Below are 19711 nucleotides of genomic sequence, written 5' to 3' on the forward strand. Positions count from 1 at the left end.
GAAAAGAGCTGTTTCTGAAGTAAAGTAACTTCAAACAACACGGCTCTGAAATGTGTTTTAATGGACTGGAAATCAGTGGATTTTCCATATTGCACATGAAATAAAAATGGATGGCATGAACCGAAAGCTGTATCGCTGTTTGGTGAGATTGCTGTTATTATTATTGCTGCTGTTGCTATTATTATAACTATTAATTATTTGAACTAATTATTTGAACGGGCAGGTGACAAAAGAGCTCCACTCTTGACTGATTAGAGCATCGTCCCCTAGGGTTTGTCAAAATTTTCATTGCATGTCTTTATTTCACACATTTATAATATAGACTGCCTGCAGAAACAGTGTTAGACTTGTGCCATTATAAATAAAAAGCTCAGCTCTCTGAGTGGCCTGGTCGAAGTAGGTTCCAAGGCCCTCTTTCACCAAGGTATGCTGTGCCTAAAATACATTTATTCTTAATGATAATTCCATTTTAAAATTAAAGCATATGCTTAAATTTAGGTATGTTTTTATTCGGGCATGTGTTTAGTCTCTGACCCATGTTGAGGTCTTGCACATAAGTTTGTATTTAAGCTTATGCTTAAATAAAAGCCTTTACAGCAAAGTTTGCACCTGAATTTCATAAATATAAATAGCAGCTGAGTATATGCTTAAAAATCAGCATGTCATTAAATGCCTTCCTCAGCTGAAAAGAACATACCTTTTCTAAGTTTTAAAATTGTTTTTGAACCTTGGAAAAGTTCAATAAAAATAGGAATGTCTGCACTGAATTTATTTTTTCATTTTAATTCTTTTGCAGGAATTTAGAGTGAGCGGGAAGGAAAGTAACTTCTGGCCCTTCACTGAAGTGCATTTAGACATCTATATCGTATTGAGGTAGAAAGGAACAAGATCAGGTTGAGAGATCCTTCCTCAGGCTGATTAGCACCTAACCTCTTGAGAAAGCTCATAAAGCCCAGTGAATTGCAGGGGAAAGGTGAGACTAAAGTAACCCATCTCTCAGTATAATGCAAGTAATAAACAAACAACTTCTGACATGAGTTTCAATGATAATGAGCTTTTTACACTCCCGTTCTACTCTTAATGCTTTAAGTAATTCACAAGCTCTGATGAAAATTTCCTCATGTTCCATTAAAAGAGATGACCTCACAGACTTTAATTAACTTAATCCCACAAAACTCATTTGAAGTGAGGAAGCGACCGTGCTCATTCTTAAACAAGGGATGAAATACAAGGCTAGTAAGGACTTCATAAAAAACTAACCAAAATCAGCAGAAATACTTAAATCACAGCCTTGAACAGTGCTACCTTCATTCATAATTTTATCTTTTGATAGTCCTGATTTTCTCAAAGATTCGCCTCCCAAAGTCAGCACAGTACATAAAAGAGTCAACACTGACTTTTTTTTTCTTCTTTAACATTAGTTTGTAACCTTTAAGACTGCTGGGGAAAAAAAAAATTCGATAAATATGACCCTGAAACAAACACCCTAAAGGCTCAAAAAACCAGAACAAGGGAAAACTAGAAAATGACTTCAGTTTAAAATAAATAGTAATCTCATTTTTTAGGGCTGTCTTATGACATTTTGGCATTTGCATTGATTTTTGAACATTTGTGGCTGATAATCATGGTCTAACATGTGCTTAAATTTAATCTTTGAAGGCACTGTGGCTGGTTGCTACCTAAATTAAGAATGTGCTACTTGTTCTATGGAAGAAGTGAGCAAAAGCCTTCGAAAAAGAAAAGTGAAAAAGAAGACTACAACTGGAATTTGAAGCTAAGGATAACATAACTCCTTATTTAAGCGTTTAAATAAACAGCCTGAATTTTCTGAGGCATTAAATATCCACCAGAGAGATTTAATTTTTTTGACACTCCAACAACACTTATACCTGGAATAGGGAGAATTAGGCACTGAAATTGGTATCACCAATAGCTAGTGTTTATAGCATCTGGATACCTAATTCAGATGAAAGAAAAAGGAAATACTGGAGGAGAGGAAAAAAAAAAAAGGACAGCACACATATCCCCAACACAGATATTTTAGGATTAAGTTTAAATACTGCTAGGAGAGTGGGATTCAGAGCTTGAGAGTTTCTCTTCATGTGCTGACAAATATATTTATCTGAAAAAAAGGGGCATTTGGGATCTCAATTTCTATCCAGATGTGGAGTTTGAACCTGCTCTTCCCACCTCCAGAAAGAATGCTCTAATCACCTGATGAAACGATGACATTGTTTCTTGGCCCTTCAGTCAAAGGCAAGCTGCAAAGCATCCCAGAGTGTTTCACTCTTGAATCCATAAGGTGAGGAATGAAAGAGAACTTAACTCTTTAATGTTTGGAGGTTGAAGTGGGGTTATGTTATTCCAAGCCTTGCTCCTGGGACGTTTTGGGTTGGGTTAATCTAGCCAAACATATAGTTCTACTTAGATCACACACATTGTCACCCGGAAGGGCCTTTTTCTCCCTTTTCGCTGTTAGGGGAGCTGAGGGTGGTGAGTTCAAACACAGAACATGTTAATGTAAGCTCCTCGGGTTTGATTCAGATGCCCACATGTGGGCACATAGTGCTGTTTCAGATGCCTCAAGTGTCCCGTCAGCTCTGAAGCTGCCATTCCAGATGGGCAGAGATCTCCCATACCTCCCACAGTTTATTTACAAGCCCCACATAGACGTGCTGGGTATCCTATGGCATTTAAAATGAAGCTAAGCGCAAATATGTTGGGAAGAGATACAACGTGAGGGGAATCCCACCCTTCATTTTACAGAAGACAATTTATGGATAAAGTAAATACTGTTCCTACCCAAATATATACATATATATACAGGTATGTATGTATGTATGTATGCATTTAAGAGAGAGGATATAAAATATGTCCACCTATGCAACAAGCCAAATTATTGCTTAGAAGAGTCAGCCTCCCTTCTACTGCAGTTGCTTCAATATTTTTATATATTTTATATTTCTAGAACAGGTAGAGGTCACGCCTGTCCTGGTCTCATGCCAATAAACTGAGGTATTGTGCATGCTGAAGGGTGCATGCCCAAAACCTTATGGGTGAAAAAGGACAAGAATCACATCTTTAATTTCTTGAAACATGCTCAGGTATCACAAAAAAGGCCACTGTCATGTGCTAGTTTAATTTGAATTACTCTGATTACCTAAAAAGGTAGTCTGACCACGACTAATGGTAGAACCTGTTAGAGCTGGCTGGTTCTCGACCTCTGGAGAGCAGAGCGAATCCCAGGATGCTGTATCGTAAGTCTTAGGCAGTTGAACAAAGACCCGCATGCACAGTGGTGAGGCAATAGGCCTCAAAAAGCTTTTTAAATTGAAATCTTGGGGTTTTGGGAAATCTTATATTCCTAAGCAATATAGATAGATAGACTTTTCCTGAGTTGCTGTCATGGACTTCAGTTCTTTAGTCATAATTTAGTCTCCTACATGCTTCTCTGAATGTCTATTATTCAGCATCTATAGACTTCGGCAGAAAACGTTGTGATTCAGCCCCTCTTAAAAGTAGATGCCTACTTCAGAAAGTTATATTTGTCATAGGTGTAACTCTACTCCAGTGAGGTTGTGTTAGCATAGAATTTTGTTTCTAGAACTTTGATGCTTTTCTGAAAATTCGAATGTTGAGATGTGATGCCTGTTCTATGAGCAAGAAGGAAACACACCACCTAGAGCATGCTTTCAGGCTTCATAATCATATGGCAATATTTGCTATACTATTATGAAATAATCTCAACAAATAGGCTGTTTAGTTTATCTTAGAACAATAAATTATAACCATACCGGGCACAGTCAAGGTACAAATACCAGATGCATTATCCTTGGGAAATAGCACTGGTCACACACTTGGTAAATATGAGGATGATGAAACGAGATCTTGGGAATATAACCATGTGACTTCCCAAAGAACAGTGTAGGGCACTGAAAATCTCAAGGTTAGAAACTTTAGTTGCCAGCTTTATTTAGTTCTCATCTAAGGCAACTGCAGGATTGTTCAGGAGGTAGATGGTAGCAATCCGAAATGAACTATGCTTTCTCAGAGTTTAACTTCGGGAAAAAAAAAATCATACTGAATGTCACCTCGTCATTTAATTGAACCAGAAATTAATTCCCTAGGGTCAACTGAGATCGAAACATAAACTTGACTATAATCAGCATAACAATGTTAGCGTAAATTATGCCTCTGAATGATAGCACCTAATAGACGTGTAGGGCAAAGTTTCCCTAAAGAGATATTAGAAAAATGTGCTGCCTTTTCTATAGCCTTTGATATTGGGCAAGATGTTGTTTGCATATTTCAAAGTGGACTATAAGACCATCTGATTCTCATACAAGTACCTGCCTATAACCTTCAGATTTCATTACCCTTCTTGAGTAAACCAAAAATATCAACAAAACAGAGCAATTTTAAATATATTAAAATGGAATTGAATCTACACTGTTGTTCCTTAGTGGGAAAATGTACAATGCTGTGCTGATCTTCAAAGATGGTGAGTTCATTAAAAGACCGCAGAGAGAACTTTGAAGTCATATATAGTTTTGTGGCTTTTCCATTTTCTGTTGGAACTTCTGGCCATGACCAGACCCAGAACACAAGACAGGGTACCCTAGCAGACTGCTGATCTCTCAGAGGAGAATTTTCCCTTTTGCTAGAGGTGATCTGAAAATGAAATCGACAGGACAATAAACAGTAAGATCTTAAGGTCATCCAGCTTGGAAAGATTATATGGAAGAGGATGTGGGTACCTCAGTAAGGACCTATAATACTTTAAAACAGATTGCAATAAGTGTCCTGGTCTGGATGTAAAATTAGCAGAATTACAGTAGATCTAAAAAGGAGTGTTCTAAGTATGTTCTAAGTGCTGCATGTGGAGGGGAGAGGGAAGAATTAAGAAAAGCCTACAGACATCTTCATTAAAAAGTTAATAAATCATCAAGAGATGGTACTAGATTTAATCATTTCTCAGTAAGTAATGAAGACCTTATAGAAAAATTGATCGAACAGAATAATTTTTGAATGAATAATTATGAATGTACTGTTGAAAAACTTTCTAACAAACTGAAGTGCAAAAAAATCCACTTCATTGAGTTAAGATATTTAATTTAAAACATCTCAGATTTTATGAGCTTTCATAAAACCCAGAGCAGAATTTTGAGGAAACTCTATTCCAGTTCTTATCTGTCTGTCTTGGGAATTGTGGGAACATGAGACCTGACAGATATACTTTTTGGGTCTCCCTTAACTTGTGGGCCCCCACCTGTTGGACAGACATTTCAGACAGCATATTTGTCCCAACGCATTCATAAGAAACTGAGTTAGGCTGTGGAGATCTACTCAATGAAACAATATTCAGTGAAGATCTACCACAATTCAGTCATCCTGAAGTGGGCAACATGATTCGGTTGCCTAAACTTTGGTATTTAGTAGAATTTAAGATGCCCTAGGGCATCCACATCATCCACACAGTGATAGTTGATCTGACATTGGACCTGTGAGAAACACATGTGCTTTTGATTCCTTTGGAGGACACCAACATACCTCAGGGCATCTCAGATGGCACTTGACACCTACATTTAGGGAATACAGTTGAACAATTGAATATGTTATGAAGTAGACTAACCTGCAAGTGGTATCATACCTTAATTGCTTCTTCTATTTGGTAGAAATAGCAAGGAAGATATTGCTAAACGATACCAAATGCTCTGTAATAGTTTTGTTAAGTCATGAAGATTTTATTTTTACAGGAACGGCACTCCAGGGGTCAGGAGAATTCTCATTCAGAGTCCAATTACTGAATTTTATTTTCCCCATAAATTCCACTTACGTGAACATTCATGAAATTTTGAAAAAGTAATTTAAAAATTCCCATTTAATTTTAAACATCTTGGGAAAGGAAACTACAGAGTCTGTCTTTGACTATGGTTGAATTGCTAACTTTAAGGTACAGACTTCAGCTTGTCATGTAACAAGAAGCAACTCTCCACTTCTATGAATTTGATCTTCCAGACACTTTCATATTGTATGTAATAATAAATCTGAGTATAACAGCTAACAGAGAACACAGTTCATGTAAGCCACTTTTTTTCTGTCTTTCAATTTTAAACAAAGATGTTAAAATCCATCCTAAGTAAGATTCAAGGTAACAGGTTAAGCACATATATTCAGTATCTGGAGATGTTACATAAATCCGTGATTTTATTAAGATCACATCATATGCTCTATCTGATTTCTGAATCATAATGTAAAGCACAAATTTATATTGGTGGATATCCATCTAAAGCCTTATACACGCACTACTCAGGTGGGCACTTCTTTAGCATGCCTCTGCTAAAAGAACCATTTCCGAAAAGGTCATGGCACCCCATGCAGGCAGACCTCTCTCTTTCTGAGGCACTGCACAGAGCCTAGCTCAGACCTAGAGCCTGGCAGAGTCCTCCTTTTGAGACGCAAGGCTGTCAGGAGTCTGGGTTATGACCTTCCTCTGCCAGACGTTTCCACTTCTGAAGTATTTTAGATGCTTCACTTGAGATAAATTGTTCTTTCTTGGTGCCTGTCTCTCTCTTTTGATAACAGAAGCAGATAAGGTGACTAGTTTAGACTAGACTCACAACTCTTTTGCAATACCCTAAGCATGTATTTAAGTTAGGTATTTGGATCACTAATCCAGATCTATCTAATGTTTTGTTGTGGTGAAATAATATTAGTTTTGCATGTATGCAAAGGCACATTTTATTCTACAGAAGGTAATATGAGGAATCTGAACTGATCAGCCCTGTTTTGAGCAGGCTGGACTAGATGACCTCCAGAGGCCTCTTCCAACCTACATTATTCTAAAATTTTATGTGATAAATGATTTAGTTTAATGGTAAAAATAACCCTTCTGACTTTTTGCTGCTTTCCCTCGGTATTCCATTGACTGAATATATCACAACGGAACCTTAAATATGAATAGACCATCTAATTTGGTTTCAGAGATATGATCATTCACACCAGCAATCTAATTTTGAAAAACAACTGTCCATTTAGAAATCAGAAATGTTGTAAGCTGACATACCTACCTGACTCAGGGAAGAGAACAGATTTTAAATACGTACTACAAATTAATCCATGTGAAGCATGGTAAATATCTTCTGTTATTATAGGTAAATGATTGTAAGTTTTCGTCTGTGGAAATTTTTCAATATTTCCAAGACAACTTTGTGAACACTGGAAGAGGTGAAATGTTTATACATTAGCTTCATAAATAATACTTGCTCTTCTTTGCACATGTATTAATTTGTGTACCAGCTCACTGGACCACATTATATTAGACATATAGAAATACTAATGAGAATGTGTTTGTTTCTAGCTAACTATAATTATCTTTCCATTGCTGAATTTCTATGAAATTACGCATTTCTTCTTCCTCTAGCCCAAAGGGTTTATCATGATTCCTTTCAGAACAACTGCCAAGTTTATGCATGCGTCTGTTTCAGAGCAATAGGTAAGAAATATATTATTCTCCTTCTTCATCCATAAAGCCAGCTCATTTTCAAGTCAGAGTGAGAAAGTTAGCTAAATTAAAATGAGGATAATATGTTAAATGCAGCCCTGCTCCCCACAAGCTAAATTTTAGAATCATGCCCTTAACTACTGTTTTCTTTTATCTGTGACATAAAGATTAAAACAAGACAGGAGTTCAGGCACAATTAAGTACAGCTAGTTTTTTTTTTTTTTTTTTTTTTTTTTTTTAACTTTAAGACTGATAACTGCCTTTATGGAAAGCTTCCACATATAACTAGGGAGAAAAGAGCAATTAAGGAGAGACAGAAGGTTCTCGTATAGTGTAAATTGGTCTAATCCCACTTATCTTGCCAGAAATCACTTCTTTCTTCTTTATATAGTTTTGTCTATTTCTAGAACTAATGCAAAAGTCAAAGTATATTTAAGATGCTTGAGAGCTCAGGTAGATCTCACTTGCAGTTCAAAGCCAGAATTATTATGAAAAATGAAACTATCAAGATACTATGAAAAAAAGGGTCTATATTTTCATTTAAGGTAAGATCCAATTATGGCATAGATTTTCAGAGAAGGATAAAAGCGACTCATACAAAATTTCCAGGACAATTTTTTTGTGAGAAAAGGTTTCACGTGAGCGCTTCTGAGACATACAGACAAGAGAATGTACAACTCAGAATACAATTACATAGGAAACTTAAGTTAATATTGAATTTCTTGGCTTGAGTACACTCATGACATGGTCAAATAATAATGTTTAGTCCTTGGCCTGCACAATGAACAGGAAGTTCAAATGAAGATTAAATTAGGTGCCTTCAAAAGTATAACTCAAGCCTGATTAAACTTCCATACAACTTATCTAAACAGGTATTATATTATGCCCGGGACACAAGAGGCTGCCAATAAACTTATGAGTTTGCCACAGACCATGTGTATGACTTTTAATAAGTCACCTCTCTGCTTCACCTTTTGTGGGGTGTCCCAAAGCTGAGCTGAAACCTTGATTTTCAGTTCTTAGAGGACTTCAGAATCCTTCTCCTTAGAGATTTTCAGTCCTAGAGATCCTGCAAGCACTTTAAGCTGGATTAGAAACAGAAGATATCCTTTAAAGTGCAAGAAATCATGAATTTCTGTTTCTCCCTCCTATCTCCAGCACTTTATAGGAATACAGAACTAGAAGGAAAGGTCAGGTCTCACAGACACACATCGTGCAGTCCCTTTTATCAGCTTACCGAGCTGCATCAAGAAAACAGAGAGGGTTTGGGTTTTTTTCCCCCTCTCATACTTTTCCCCCAAGGTGTTCCAGAATCTGCTTTTCACAGATTAGGTTAGGAAGTTTGCCTCATTATTACCCTTCTGAGGGTAGCTGATACCGATTTGTTCCTGAGCTAGCACAGATCAATAGTTCATCCCAGTCCCTGCAGAGCAATTCACCTCACTGCTATATGTGATACTTGGAGCTTGATTCACTTGCCCAACCTTCAATCACCCAGCGTCATCTGAGATGCCCTCAGGTATCCGAAATATTTACAGAGGGCTGGCAGATGGATTTATTGGAGATCCATGCTGGATTGAGCTGGAGGCAGTTTAGGATACTCTAAGTCATCTCAGAAGCACTAGTTCTTTACATGCGGGTAACTGAATCAAGAGCCTAGGGGCTCACCAGCTGAATTTCCATCTGGGATCCACTGTCTTTACTGACTGGGTGGGAGGATTCAGCTGCCTAAATTTTGCCATCTAATGCCATCTGAGATGCTCTGAGGAATCTGGGATATCTGGCAGACATGACACTGACATATGAAAGGTGCATGCTCTTGTTCAGAGGCATGTAGGGCCAGGAAGCTGGACATTTTCAACACTTAAAATGACACTGGATGCTTTGACAACTAAATCTTGCCTTAGACCTCCCCTGACCATTTTGGGACTTTAAACACGTAGCGCGTATCTAGACACCTGGATGTAGGCAACTGGATGCTCGGTTGTCTGTACACTAGACACCTATTCAGTGCAATTTAAAATGTCCTACCAAATGAAGAAGGATGTGTATCTTAGAAGACACTCGGTACCTGTGTTTGGTCAGCTGAATCTCTCTGCTAAATTTAAGTGTCTTAATCTCAGATTAAATCCCATGCCTCACATTTGTGCTCCCAATGCATTTAGATACAGCTGCTGTATATTCACTCAGCTGCTTGTATATTCAGGCTGCAAACCCTTCAGAGCACAGACTGAAAGTGGGACTTGAGTTAAAGTTTTAGGTTTAAGCCTAAATGCCTAACTATTAGCTCTTCAACCTCAGCCCCTTTCACAGTCAGTGCAGAGGAACAGGCACCTCAAGAAGATTATTCTGTTCACCCTATGTGCCATTGAATCACTACCTGGAAATAACTGTTTCTCCACTAACTGAAATGCGAGGTTTGGTCAATTAGCTCAGGTTGTTGGACCTCTAAAGATAATAAGTAAGAGGAGTATCAGTCTGCGTATTTGCACAAGGTTTATGCAGTAAAGCACCATGCTGGCTGAATCATCAGTGCCACCATAATAACAAGGATATATACATAATTTCACGTCCTTTTTGTTCCCATATGTGCACTTTGGTCAGGGTGGTTCATTGTGAACTTACTCCAGGTCTTATTCTGTGGAACACAGTATGAGCTGAGACAGTTTTCATTCATTATCCTTATGGATTTATGAAAGCACTGAAACGCTATTAGGGATCTTTGGCCATTTAGACTTATCTTCCTAATTGCCAGAGGTGTTTTCTGCTCACCATGAAGCTGGTGATATTCTCTTCTCTCCTGGTTACAGTAACCAGTAGTCACATCTCCAGGGAACCATTATTTTATCTTTGGATACTCTGGAAAATGTATTGGTTCTTGACAGAAAATGCAATGTGGATTTTACAAAGCTGAAACTGAGTTGAATGTTCTGAATGCCTGAACACGGCCTAGCCTGCTGCCGCTGCGACAGCACTGCAGCCTGTTTCAGGCCCGTGTCTCCTTGTTCTAAAAGAATTTGACAATCTTGAAGGATATTTTCAAGAACGAGAAGACCTTCATTACAAACTAAAAATGCTAGTAGACAGGGAATGTGTTTTCTGGAGGAGGTAACTGGCACCTTTTTTATATTTCCTGACAATCTGACCTTAAACTGAAAAGGACTTGAATTCATATGTAGGGAAAGCTATCGCAGAAAAAAAAAAGAGAGTCAAATTTACATCTTGTTCAGAATAACAACAGCATCTAGCTCCTGTGGAAAATTTTTTGGCATTTCATTTGAAAACTTTTTACTGAAACAGCCAGTGCCTTCTCTCCATTTCACAAAAGTGATATGGAGGCATGGGGAAAGGGGAGATGAGGGAACATGAGATGTCCAAGGATACCCAGTAAATAAGTGGCAGAGCCAGGATTAGAAATGGAGTCCCAGGCTGGAGCTGAATGAACATGATACCAAACCTGCTGAAAAGTAGAATCTGATATACACGAACAGTTGCTGCAGCTTTATTTCAGGCATGAGTTTAAGCTAACACATGGACAGTTACTTTGGCACAAGTTGGGCTTATTGAGGCTGACAGGTTTGTCTACAAAGGGAAGCTCCTGCAAAATAAGGTGGAGAAGGAGTTCACAGTGAGGTAGGAACTCCTCTCTAACACACTCTGGTTGTGTCTATGATGAGAAATGAAGAGATGACAGGTGATAGATATCTCAAGAGACGATAGACGCATAAGAAATCTTGGAGACCCTCACACTCCCAGTCTACTTCTCTGACGATAACAAGCCCACAGTGTTGGGTCCAGCACTGCAACTCCATTACTGAATTATTTTTCATCTTTTGCTGTACAGTAAAATAATTACCACTGCTATTCCTTTGGACTAATGTCCCATATACACCTTGGAAAGCTAAATCAAAGTAATCCATGCTTCAAGTGAAACAGCAGAGTTCACATATAAGTGCTTTAACTAGTGTTTATCAGTTTTTATAAGTTCATTTATCAAAAGCAACACATATTTCTGTGTAGTCAGTGCCAGGGACCCTAAGGAATCAGATTTTTCAGGTGTACCCAGTAACTTACAGGCGTTCCAAATTCATGTTTTTTTCAGGACTGCTTGATCTGAAGGAGATCCCCACCCAGATCAGCAAAAAGACTAAGAGTAGAGCAGACATATTTAGTTGCTTTAGTCCCTGTTTAAGCCACTGGAGTTTGCTGGTCTCTTCAGATCTGCTGTGGGTTCCTCTGTTTAGGCCCTGCAAATAGACGAATCAATTCTTTAGACCCTTGTGGTCACTGCTGAGCTTGTTCAACAGCAGTATTTCCATTTTTCTTCTGCTTGAAGATCACATTTTGTCTCCTCGCTGTCCAGCGGCACGGCACGTGCGTAACACACAAAATGATCTGTTTGAGCTCTAAGTCTTTGAATCTCACTCACAATAAAATCATTTCAGTTTCTAATTCACTCCTGGACTTTTTCAGGGCTGGGCCTTCAAACAGAGCGGTTGCCTGTCACGTGCCACTGTTTCACATTTTCCTTAGCGTAATCAATTTCAACCTCTGCTGTGCCGTTTCTTGTAGCAATAGTCACTTTTTGTCATTTTCTATAAAGTGCAAATGCTACAGGCCCTTCGGACACTCTCTGCTCTACCCACATGGTGAACCCACCTTTAAAAATGTTCCTCATAAATCTTTCCTGTCACCTCTGTTTTGCTAACATTAAATTGAAAAGAGGGGGAAGGGGAAGAAAAAGAATCCTTTAACAAGCTATTCTGGGTTTCGCTTTATAACAATTCATTTATTTTTTTTTACAGATTTTACCTTATTTTAGTTTTTTAACCATAAGCTATCTTTTTTACATTGAAAAACCAAGTTATTATTTCCTGGAGGTTTACTCTGGAAACTTCAGATTGTCAGTTCATTTAATGTCACTTTACTTTATGCTTCATGCCAGTGTTAAGGCTCAGCAAGAATTGACAATGCAATCCTTTCACAGCATCAGCTGACTGCTTTTTCCACTGACAGCAAGATTTCAAATCAAGGATTTAATAAACTAGTAGCTCTTCCAGTTAGTAGCAAAATGTTCTTTCAATTCCAGCACTTAAAGAACATCAAAAAGACCTCAGCTATGCAGCAAAGATTACAGCTAAACTGGAAATACAAATTATGTGCATGCACGGGATCACCGGGGTTTCAGTGTGGGAGAAGGAAAAGATGAAGAAATATTATTTTGCTTAACGTAAATGTGCACACGAGAGTGCATATGTGTTTAAACAGATGTACACACACTGAGACAGAGAACGAAAGCACAAGATATTGGAGATGATCCATGTAGTGGTTAAATTACTCATTGGTGAAAGCGTTAAGTAGGTGAAAGGCAGCCTCATGAAATGTGTGTGCTGAGTTAGCTGGGAAAAGGTGTTACACACACTTAGATGAGCGGCATAATCTCCAGACCTTACAGTGCTGAGGTTAACGTTAAATTCCACCGAGCTGCAATCCTTTATGCCGTTTCCCATTCACTGACAGACCTATCCACCAACCCAGCTCCCCACATCACACTTCTGAATTTGGCCCAGTATTCACACACCCTGAGGGGAGGAAAAAAAAAACAAGTAAACAACAACAAAAAAAAAAACCCTCCACCTGTGAAGCCTAAAGGGACCTTTAGAAAATTCAGTGAAAAATATCTTGAATGTGAGCTTTTTTCTCCCTGCAGGGCTATGTGATTACAGCTCCTCTAAGAAACGTAATGAAGAAGGAGGACAAGTGATGGGGAAGAGGACAGATTCTTCTTGCTAATCCACAGCCAAACGTCTGAGCTCCAGGTGTGAAGTCCTCATTTATAACACAACACTAGTGAGATGCACACTTCTACCTGTTTCAGTTAGATTGAGTTGGTGTCCAAGGCTGTGCTATAAAACATGCAATAACGATGGTAGCTGAAGAAGATCTTTTCCTAGGGTTTGTCTCTCTTGTCTGTTTGTATCCTCGTTTCAGGAACTATGCTGTAGTCAGGGCTGTTTTAAATTCCTGATAATTCTTTTGTTTGCAGACAAAATGCATTGCCGCTAAAAAGTCCCGGAAGGCAGGGTATTCAAGACATGCTTTAGGTCTCTCTTCCCTGAGCCCTTATTAGTGCTAGTGGAAAAACTGGACTCTGATTCTTGTATCAAAGTACTTTTCTCCTCTCTCTATGCCCAGCCACCTAGTCAGATTCAAAGCACTGTGGTGTGAACTCCTCTCAGCAAGATATTTTTACTCCACACATCATTACCACTCCTTTTCTCCCCCACCTTGCAACTTATCCAAGCTGTGTTCACCCACCATTGCTCAGGAGAAATATAATTCTTGGAAGCACACAACTTAGTTGATGTTACTTAACTGAACCCAGAGGCTTGTCTACATAACAATACTAACCAAAATTAATCTGAATTAGCTTTTTAAAGTGGATTAATTAAACTACTTTGAACTCCTGTGTGGACACCCTTGTTCAAAATTAAAGAAGTTTAATTCAATTTAGCTGAATTAACTTTCAAAGTAAATTAAGCCAAATTGAATTACGGCCATTTCAGTCCATGCAAAGGTTTAAATTTATACATTGAGTATAAATACATTTAGTCCCATTAACTGAGCCAGCAGCTGTAATGAGCTGTTGCCACCTCCCAGCTGCTTATTGCCACCTGGTTACCAGAGGTTACTAGGCCCTGTGTCAGAATCAGTTGAACATGACTGTACTTATCTATCAAAGTTCAGAGTCAGGTGCCTTCAACTGAGACCTGTCTTCATTAGTAGCTTATCTAATATATTAGACTGCAAACTGAAGTGACTGAGACAGCCAGATACGTGTTCTGTCAACTCTGCTAGAAGGGTGATTACATCTGGCAGAGGAGCAGGATGGACAGCCAGAGGTGGCAACATCTTATATCCTCCCGCTGCGCTTCCCTGAACTGGTTCACAAGAACCCCCAATCATCTCAGGGTAACTCTTCAGAGAGTTATGTAGGAACTCATAGGAATGTATGTTTTCCTCATGTAGGAAAACTCTGAGAGGAAGAAGCAGAAATGTTTTATCCTTTATTTCCCAAAGCTGGCTTCTCTTTAGGGATATTTCCTTATACGGTCCATATAACAGCAATCTTAATCAAATCAGTGCCTGCTAAAACAGAAAATATAAGCAAAACAAGCAGAAACAGATACATTAACCAATGTGGCTCACATAATCTCTAATAAATATTCTAAAGTTTTTTTTGACTTAATCACTAAGAAATACACTCATCTACCTTATTCTCTATCTTCAGAGAACTCCCTCTTGCTGTGTCTGAGTTGTTCTTGTCTGTGACTATCTGGTTCAGGGCAGCCATTGCCAAATTCATTCTATCCATCCATCCATCCATCCATCCATTAATCCATCCATCTCCACCTTGTCTACAGTAAAGGCAGTTTGTCCATCTTCTAAGATTACTTCACCAAGAAAGAAAGGAAAGTGTGAGTAGCCAGCACCATACTCAACCTGCAAGTTGCACTGGACTGGAATATAGGGCTTGTAGGAGATGGGGGAAAGTCACTTAACTTTCCTTTGTAGTAAGTTTATATCCAATTAACGGTCACCCTTTTTGTTTTAATAACCTGAATCTGGTTCAGCCTTTCACAAGTAAGGTTATTTAGTTATATTTCTTTTTGAAACTGTTAGAAGTAACTCTCTTTTAGCAAAAGATGTGACTTATAAGCTTCACCCCAGCCTTGTCCCTTTTTGTTTTGAGGTCCTAGTGTTTGCATAACTAGAACAGTGGTGTTCCTGTCATGCTTAGGAATTATAAACTGAGCCAGGCCTTGGAGCCAGAACAAGGAGAAGAAGAATATAGTTTTCTGTTCTCCAGTAACTCCTCTGAGAAGATCTTGAAGACATGCCAGAACTAGACGTCTCCCCACTCTTTTGAAAGCAGGTAGAAAGGAATATTACAAGCGTAAAATCAAGGATTTCTGAAAAGAAATCTTGACTTACGGAGTTCGTAAGTTTTCATTAGTTAGTAAAGAAACTTAGTTAATAGCTTAAATTACCCCAGATCACACTGGTTTTAAATACTTGGGATATTCACCTTCATACTTGGTGATGTGATGTACAGTTATCTGCATATCAAGTCACTAAGAATATCCATGCAAATCAGTTTCTTCTTTCCCCTAGGGCTTCACTACATACATCTGCAAAAGACCGTGAAGGGTGACTCCTCACATTTCCTCTACCAACCTTCCTCATGGCTTCCCTTAAAATACAAGGGTCAACTTTAGGATCATTTCAGCTTTAAGACTTGGTCACTTATGAGGATATTAATTAGTTTGTCTAATACATAGAAGAGATCTCACATTTATGATGGGGTTGAGTAGTGCTGGTTTCTCATGCAGAAGAAGAACTGCAGTGTGACTTTCATTTGTAACAGATAATGGAAAAAACCGTCTGCTATGGAGAGCCCTGCTGCCTAAAATGCTTCTGAATTAACAAGTCTGTTTATGATTCTGATGATGATGTTATAGATCCAAGATCATTCATACTAACATAAAACAACGTTGCTTAAGTTCCCCTGTCCAGCACTGCTATGCTTAGTGTATAACCAAAGAACCTGGAGCACGCTCGACTTCACACACCATCATAGTATCTAAGGCCTGAGCACTCATGGGCTGAATGGTTCCCAGAACAGGTTAGGACCATCCTCTTTGACACCTGACTACTGCTAATGTAAAAGGCTTGTTTCAGCAATCAGGAAAAAAAAGGGAGGTGAAGGTTAGCTGCACCTTAGGTTTAGCTACATCTCTTGTTCCCACTGCAAGTAATATCAGTGGGAGGCAGAGGTTGCTTCAGTGCATTCTGCACAATGGCAGAGATGTGAATGAGGAGATCAAGGCAGAAATGATATCTTACACACACTGATTAGTTCCCTATTCTGTTAGGTAATTACTCAACAGAAATTCCCTCTTTCTGCATCTATATCAATAAATGGAATAACTCTGGTGCTGAGCCCAATTGATATGGCACAATCTGCACCCACATGGCTGAACCCCTAGTGTGGCCGCATCCAGACTGGTCATTAGGAATAGTACCTGGGATGCCCTCACACCTGAACCATGTCCGGGCATAGGCTGGGAGAGTGATAGTCACATAGACTAAAACCTCTCTGGGGAACACGCTAACAATTAAACACTCTGGGCAATCATGGGTCAGTCCTTCAGCCTGAACCCTAGCTTATTCACTAGTATAGAGGCAGCTGCTGAAATCAGTGGAACTGTTGTTAGATTAATACCTTAGTTAATAAGAGAGATTTCTGATGTTCAGAATGGAATTAATTTTATTTTATCTTTGCTGTCTAAAAGCAATGCCCAGGTTCTTCTTCCTGTCGACGAACACAGATCAGCACCTCCAGAAATCTGTTCGCCTTATCCTATAAGAATTGTGCATGATAACTAGAAGATACTCATCTTTTACTCCCAACGCAGAGTACGCCTAAGCAAATAGTTTAGGTGAGACTCCTAATTTTTCCTTGCTTAATACTACCTAAAAGGTTACCAGAAGGGAAAGACTTTTGCTTTGGCAGTTCACATCGAGTTGGTGTTCCAATCAACTACAACAAAGAACTGGGAGAATGAAAGCTCTTTTAGTTTGGACTTCCTGCTGTGAACTGTATAGGACACATGCTTTCACAATGAACCACAGGTTTACTTGGTCCTGTAAAACTCAGGAATGACACCACTTGGTTTTTGCACCTCCTGGCTTCTTCCATATTAGCAAACCACTTACATATCAGCATCTGAGGAGCCCTCTTCTAACAACATGTGGCTGACATGCATAACATAAACTGAAAATATCACCACCAAAAGTAGAATTCAAATGCTATGCAATTGCAGCTCATTATATATTGCATAGTGTTGTTTCTATTTCCTGTCTGAATAATTTATGTACCTAACCAACTGCTCCCAAAGGACACATTTCACAGCAAGATATACCATTTGAAATGCACCAGCCCTGAGTATTAGACCACTGCAGGTTGAAATTCACTTTTGCTCTTTGTCCCCAAAGGTGCTAAAGGACTCATGTGGTTGTGAAAAAAAGAATGAAGAAGAGATAACTAAACTTAGGCTGAAGTTGTCTTTTGCATTCAAGTGAGTATTTGAAAGGAGAAAGGAGGGTATCATTTCTTTAAAGACATAGAGATTAAAGATTAAAAAAAAAAAAATAGACAGAAGCATAATTCTATTACCAGTCAAGTTCTTGACAAATTTCTAATTCCTTCAATAGAAGGAGAAGTAAAACATAGTCTACATATTACGTAGATTTGAGGAAATAAATTAACAGTCCATTTCTCCTATGTAGTAAATTGGAGCTGTTTTCTCCCAATCTTTGAATTTAGATTTTTTTGCACCATAAGTTGATTTAAGCGTGATCCAAAACCTATTTAGGTCAACAAGGGTAAGATTTGCATCCCCTGACTTTGAATAGGTAAAAGTAAGACTCCTAATCTAAGACACTTAACCCAGGCTCCAGTCATAGTCAATGGAGGGAAACCTTCTGAAGTGGATTCTTTCTGCTTATCTTAGGATACATAAATCACCTTAACAGGAGCTTGTTGCTCTTCACAGACTATAAAGGGAGCCTTAAGGTGACAAATTCAGGTTTAAACAGCTAGCCTGAAGACATTTAGCTTAGGATACATGCATTTCACCCTGGCAACCTTATTTTTTACGTCCCTGAGCTGTAGACCTGATCTAACTCCAGCAACTCCAGTTATTCCTTGCGAGGCACTTCAAATGTGGAAACTCAGTCTTTATACTGAAATGTTTTGCTATCAAAACCGTGGTGCTTATAACTAAAACTGTCTTCTAGGATCAGCAGAATTAAGCTTGATTTTTGGAATATGTCTCTGACTTTGCCTACCCTCCACTTTGTTGTTTGCATTATTCCATCCTCCTGCACAGGATCTCTTACTTTTTCCTCCATCTATGCGTTTGGAAAAGCTGTTGCATGTGCTGATTGGCGAGCTTGCTATTTTTACCTCAGAATAAGCAAAGAAGTGATTTAAAGCCTCTTTCCCATGGTGAGGGCACTGTTGGTTACCTTTGCTTTCCCCAGCTGCCAGCTTCCACAAAACTTATCAGAACAGCATCTCTGTGAGATGTCAACTGTGGCTGAGATTGGACAATGTGCTTGAAAATGATTTTAGGAAGGAAGAAGAGGCAGATATTTTGATGGGCAGGACATATTTCCTTAAAATTATGCTAGAAATTTGCACACTTACCACTGGGAAATCTGAGTGTAGACAGACTCACAGAGGCAAGACAGACTTTCGTTGGTGCACTTCCTTTTGTCATTTGGCTCATTTAAGCTAAACCAGCAAAATCAAAGGGCTAGAAAGCATTTAACTTGCTGGTTGTTCTGGCAAAATGGCTATCCTTTCCTAGCCCAGATGTCTCAGTTTTCTCATCAGCCCTATTCCATGGGACAGTTATTTTAGTATATTTACTTTTTTACCCACAGATCTTTTTTTTTTTTTCTTCCTAGGAATGCCTTAGTTCGTTATGCCCTGAAACACAAAGCATTAACAGCCTTTTAGAGAGTGCCAACACATGGTGGAGGTAGCTACCTGGTCTGTTTTCCATAAAACGGGTGTTAATAGGCTCTAGAGGGGTCCCTCAGTAAAGAAACGGGGGAGTTCAAGCATTTATTGACTGGCTTGTATCTCGTAGAAATATTCCAAGTGGAACAGAGGAGATGTGGAGAAAAGCCACACAAACGAGAAGCTACTAATGAAGTGTTTTTACAGTTGGAGTTTGATGTGTGAGCTTGTAAAAGCTGATTAACTATTACTGTGTTTTCATCTAGCTGGTTTGATAATTTGTTGGTTAAATGGCTTAGCTGAGCAGCCAGTGAGTGTCCTTGGAAACATGCTGATGCAAGAGTTAAAGCCTCAAATCCACACGGAGGGGGCAGGTTTATGTTGTGGATCCATGATACACTTCTCTTTTAATAGGTGAAAGAAAGAAGTGGTGGAAAAGTGGTAGATATTTTGTTCTTGCAGTGTTTACTTTGAGTCCATTCCAGCTATTAAAACTAAAAAGTTCTTTAGATTTTTTTTTATAGTAAAGTAAGTTCTTCCTTCCTTCCTTTTTCCTTTCATCTTTCTTCTTTCTTTCTCTCTTCCTCTTTCAGCTTGGTTTAGGAACTCTTTCT

This window comes from Struthio camelus, chromosome 3, assembly GCF_040807025.1.
Source record: "Struthio camelus isolate bStrCam1 chromosome 3, bStrCam1.hap1, whole genome shotgun sequence".
NCBI lineage: Eukaryota > Metazoa > Chordata > Aves > Struthioniformes > Struthionidae > Struthio > Struthio camelus.